The following is a 5,953-nucleotide window of genomic DNA, read 5'->3' as shown; positions in this document are numbered from 1 at the left end:
TTTCGGGTAGTATCCTGTGTTGTCCTGGGCCGGCCCAGGAGTCCCTTCGGCCGGTTAAACGCCAGCCCCAGACTCCTTTCGGCCAGCTGCATTCACCTCCCACCCGGTCCAGACCAGACAGCAGGTGCCAAGGGGGAAATGCATTAACAGGAAATGTTAACCTATGGTTAATTGACACATACTTAGCCGAGTTGTAGCCTATGAGAACACTTTTCTCCAGTTATTTCCCTGCTCTTGTTTCCCTACTTAGCACTCTTGTTGCTGAATTTGACAATCCTCGGCAGGCGACGTTGGTGTCGGGTTCTGAATCCGCTGCTGTCTCCACCCCGGCCTCTGAATTGAATTTTCCTTTGATGGGGCTATGTCATCATCCGAGTCAGGGATTGCAAGGATGTGCACATGACCTGCGCCATGACAGGAGCTGATGACTGTTGGACAGACCACCACCTAATCTGATCCATCATCATAGAATCATAGAAAATAGGTGCAGGAGTAGGCCATTCGGCCCTTCGGGCTTGCACCGCCATTCAATAAGATCATGGCTTATCATTCCTTCAGTACCCCTTTCCTGCGTTCTCTCCATACCCCTTGATCCCCTTAACCGTAAGGGCCATATCTAACTCCCTCTTGAATATATCCAATGAACTGGCATCAACAATTCTCTGTGGCAGGGAATTCCACAGGTTAACAACTCTCTGAGTGAAGAAGTTTCTCCTCATCTCAGTCCTAAATGGCCTACTCCTTATCCTAAGACTGTGTCCCCTCATTCTGGACTTCCCCAACATCGGGAACATTCTTCCCGCATCTAACTTGTCCAGTCCCGTCAGAATCTTATATGTTTCTATGAGATTCCCTCTCATCCTTCTAAACTCCAGTGAATAAAGGCCCAGTTGATCCAGTCTATCCTCATATGACAGTCCAGCCATCCCTGGAATCAGTCTGGTGAACCTTTGCTGCACTCCCTCAATAGCAAGAACGTCCTTCCTCAGATTAGGAGACCAAACCTGAATACAATATTCCAGGTGAGGCCTCACTAAGGCCCTGTACAACTGCATTAAGACCTCCCTGCTCCTATATTCAAATCCCCGAGCTATGAAGGCCAACATACTATTTACCTTCTTTACCGCCTGCTGTACCTGTGTGCCCACTTTCAGCGACTGATGAACCATGACACCCAGGTCTCGTTGCACCTCCCCTTTTCCTAATCTGCCGCCATTCAGATAATATTCTGCCTTTGTGTTTTTGCCCCCAAAATGGATAACCTCACATTTAACCACATTATACTGCATCTGCCATGCATTTGCCCACTCACCTAATCTGTCCAAGTCACCCTGCAGCCTCTTAGCGTCCTCCTCACAGCTCACACCGCCACCCAGTTTAGTGTCATCCGCAAACTTGGAGATATTACACACAATTCCTTCATCTAAATCGTTAATGTATATTGTAAATAGCTGGGGTCCCAGCACAGAGCCCTGCAGCACCCCACTAGTCACTGCCTGCCATTCTGAAAAGGACACGTTTATCCCAACTCTCTGCTTCCTGTCTGCCAAACAGTTCTCTATCCACGCCAGTACATTACCCTCAATACCATGTGCTTTGATTTTGTACACCAATCTCTTGTGCGGGACCTTGTCAAAAGCCTTTTGAAAGTCCAAATACACCACATCCACTGGTTCTCCCTTGTCCACTCTGCTAGCTACATCCTCAAAAAATTCCAGAAGATTCGTCAAGCATGATTTCCCTTTCATAAATCCATGCTGACTTGGTCCGATCCTGTCACTGCTTTCCGAATGCGCTGCTATTTCATCCTTAATGATTGATTTCAACATTTTCCCCACTACTGATGTCAGGCTAACCGGTCTATAATTACCCGTTTTCTCACTCCCTCCTTTTTTAAAAAGTGGTGTTACATTAGCTACCCTCCAATCCATAGGAACTGATCCAGAGTCGATAGACTTTTGGAAAATGATCACCAATACACCACTATTTCTAGGGCCACTTCCTTAAGTACTCTGGGATGCAGACCATCAGGGCCCGGGGATTTATCGGCCTTTAATCCCATCAATTTCCCTAACACAATTTCCCGCCTAATAAGGATATCTTTCAGTTTCTCCTTCTCACTAGACCCACTGTCCCTAGTACATTTGTAAGGTTATTTGTATCTTCCTTCGTGAAGACAGAACCGAAGTATTGGTTAAATTGGTCTGCCATTTCTTTGTTCCCCATTATAAATTTAGCTGAATCCGACTGCAAGGGACCTACTTTTGTCTTTAATAATCTTTTTCTCTTCACATATTTATAGAAGCTTTTGCAGTCAGTTGTTTGTTCCCTGCAAGCTTCCTCTCGTACTCTATTTTCCACCTCTTAATTAAACCCTTAGTCCTCCTCTGTTGAATTCTGAATTTCTCCCAGTCCTCAGATTTGTTGCTTTTTCTAGCCAATTTATATGCCTCTTTCTTGGCTTTAACACTATCCTTAATTTCCCTTGTTAGCCATGGTTGAGCCACCTTCCCAGTTTTATTTTTACTCCAGACAGGGATGTACAATTGCTGAAGTTCATCCATGTGATCTTTAAATGTTTGCCATTGCTTATCCACCGTCAACCCTTTAAGTATCCTCTGCCAGTCTATTCTAGCCAATTCACGCCTCATACCGTCGAAGTTACCTTTCCTTAAGTTCAGAACCCTAGTTTCCGAATTAACTTTGTCACTCTCCATCTTAATAAGGAATTCTACTATATTATGGTCATTTTTCCCCAAGGGGCCTCACACAACAAGATTGTTAATTAGTCCCTTCTCATTACACATCACCCAGTCTAGGATGGCCAGCTCTCTAGTTGGTTCCTCGACACATTGGTCGAGAAAACCATCCCTAATACACTCCAGAAAATCCTCCTCCACCACATTGCTACCAGTTAGGTTAGCCCAATCAATATGTGGATTAAAGTCGCCCATGATTACTGCTGTACCTTTATTGCACACATCCCTTATTTCTTGTTTGATGCTGTTCCCAACCTCACTACTACTATTTGGTGGCCTATACACAACACCCACTAGCATTTTCTGCCCTTTGGAATTCTGCAGCTCCACCCATACCGATTCCACATCATCCAGGCTAATGTCCTTCCTTACAATTGCACTGATTTCCTCTTTAACCAGCAACACCACCCTGCCTCCTTTTCCTTTCTGTCTATCCTTCCTAAATGCTGAATACCCTTAGATGTTGAGTTCCCAGCCTTGGTCACCCTGGAGCCATGTCTCTGTAATGCCAATCACATCATATCCGTTAACTGCTATCTACGCAGTTAATTAATTCACCTTATTCCGAATACTCCTCGCATTGAGGCACAGAGCCTTCAGGCTTGTCTTTTTAACACACTTTGCCCCTTTCGAATTTTGCTGTAATGTGGCCCTTTTTGCTTTTTGCCTTGGGTTTCTCTGCCCTCCACTTTTACTATTCTCCTTTCTATCTTTTGCTTCTGCCCTCATTCTATTTCCCTCTGTCTCCCTGCATAGGTTCCCATCCCCCTGCCATATTAGTTTAACTCCTCCCCAACAGCACTAGCAAACACTTCCCCTAAGACATTGGTTCCGATCCTGCCCAGGTGCAGACCGTCCAGTTTGTACTGGTCCCACCTCTACCAGAATGGGTTCCAATGTCCCAGAAATTTGAATCCCTCCCTTCCGCACCACTGCTCAAGCCACATATTCATCTGAGCTATCCTGCGATTCCTACTCTGACTAGCACGTGGCACTGGTAGCAATCCTGAGATTACTACTTTTGAGCTCCTACTTTTTAATTGAACTCCTAGCTCCCTAAATTCGTCTCGTAGGACCTCATCCCGTTTTTTACCTATGTCATTGATACCTATATGCACCACGACAACTGGCTGTTCACCCTCCTTTTTCAGAATGTCCTGCACCTGCTCCGAGAGATCCTTGACCCTTGCACCAAGGAGGCAACATACCATCCTGGAGTCTCGGTTGCGGCCGCAGAAACGCCTATCTATTCCCCTTACAATTGAATCCCTTATCACTATCGCTCTCCCACTCTTTTTCCTGCCCTCCTGTGCAGCAGAACCAGCCACGGTGCCATGAACTTGGCTGCTGCTGCTCTCCCCTGATGAGTCATCTCCCTCAACAGTACTCAAAGCAGTGTATCTATTTTGCAGGGGGATGACCGCAGGGGATCCCTGCACTACCTTCCTTGCACTGCTCTTCCTGTTGGTCTTCCATTCCCTATCTGGCTGTTGACCCTTTACCTGTGGTAAGACCAACTCGCTAAACGTGCTATTCACATCATTCTCAGCATCGTGCATGCTCCAGAGTGAATCCACCTGCAGCTCCAGTTCCATAACGCGGTCCATCAGGAGCTGCAGGCGGATACACTTCCCACACACGTAGTCGTCAGGGACACCGGAAGCGTCCCTGACTTCCCACATAGTACAGGAGGAGCATAACACGTGACCGAGCTCTCCTGCCATGACTTAACCCTTAGATTAACTTAAATTGTTGACAACAATGCTAAAATTTACTTACTGATATAAAAAAGAAAAAGAAAAACTACTTACCAATCACGAGCCAATCACTTACCACCTTGGCTGTGACACCACCTTTTGATTTCTCTCTACTTCTTTTTTGCCCTCTGCCCCTGCTGCTGCTGCTGCACCGGCTAGTCTCACAGACCGCGGACTGTCACTGCTCGACTGCCCGAACTCCTCCTCCGACCAACCCTTATAGGTCTCACAGACCCCGGACTGTCACTGCTCGACTGCCCGAACTCCTCCTCCGACCAGCCTTTATAGGCCTCACAGACCCCGGACTGTCACTGCTCGACTGCCCGAACTCCTCCTCCGACCAACCCTTATAGGCCTCACAGACCGCGGACTGTCACTGCTCGACTGCCCGAACTCCTCCTCCGACCAGCCTTTATAGGCCTCACAGACCCCGGACTGTCACTGCTCGACTGCCCGAACTCCTCCTCCGACCAGCCTTTATAGGCCTCACAGACCGCGGACTGTCACTGCTCGACTGCCCGAACTCCTCCTCCGACCAGCCCTGATAGGTCTCACAGACCACGGACTGTCACTGCTCGACTGCCCGAACTCCTCCTCCGACCAGCCCTTATAGGTCTCACAGACCGCGGACTGTCACTGCTCGACTGCCCGAACTCCTCCTCCGACCAGCCCTGATAGGTCTCACAGACCGCGGACTGTCACTGCTCGACTGCCCGAACTCCTCCTCCGACCAACCCTTATCGGTCTCACAGACCGCGGACTGTCGCTGCTCGACTGCCCGAACTCCTCCTCCGACCAGCCCTTATAGGCCTCACAGACCGCGGACTGTCACTGCTCGACTGCCCGAACTCCTCCTCCGACCAACCCTTATAGGTCTCACAGACCCCGGACTGTCGCTGCTCGACTGCCCGAACTCCTCCTCCGACCAACCCTTATAGGACTCACAGACCCCGGATTCTCACTGCTCGACTGCCCGAACTCCTCCTCCGACCAGCCTTTATAGGCCTCACAGACCCCGGACTGTCGCTGCTCAACTGCCCGAACTCCTCCTCCGACCAACCCTTATAGGCCTCACAGACCCCGGACTGTCTCTGCTCGACTGCCCGAACTCCTCCTCCGACCAGCCTTTATAGGCCTCACAGACCCCGGATTCTCACTGCTCAACTGCCCGAACTCCTCCTCCGACGAGCCTTTATAGGCCTCTCTGTTAAGTATGGAAGAATTCCACAAGACTGAGTACTGTGAGTTAAAACTGATGTGACATTAGTCTCTTTAATACAACTCCAGAGTGCCTAAGCAGTATGGCAGACAACCTTTTAGACTCGCTTGCAAGTGACCCTTAGGCCTCCAAAAGTTGCGCCCTCTGGTGGCAAGTCTTACACAGTTACAATGTTTACATGCAAAACATCACTCCCCCCGGCCCCCGAAAGTCTTTGA

This window comes from Pristiophorus japonicus, chromosome 16 (assembly GCF_044704955.1).
Source record: "Pristiophorus japonicus isolate sPriJap1 chromosome 16, sPriJap1.hap1, whole genome shotgun sequence".
NCBI classification, from domain to species: Eukaryota; Metazoa; Chordata; class Chondrichthyes; family Pristiophoridae; genus Pristiophorus; species Pristiophorus japonicus.
Note: the sequence above shows the minus strand (reverse complement) of the source record.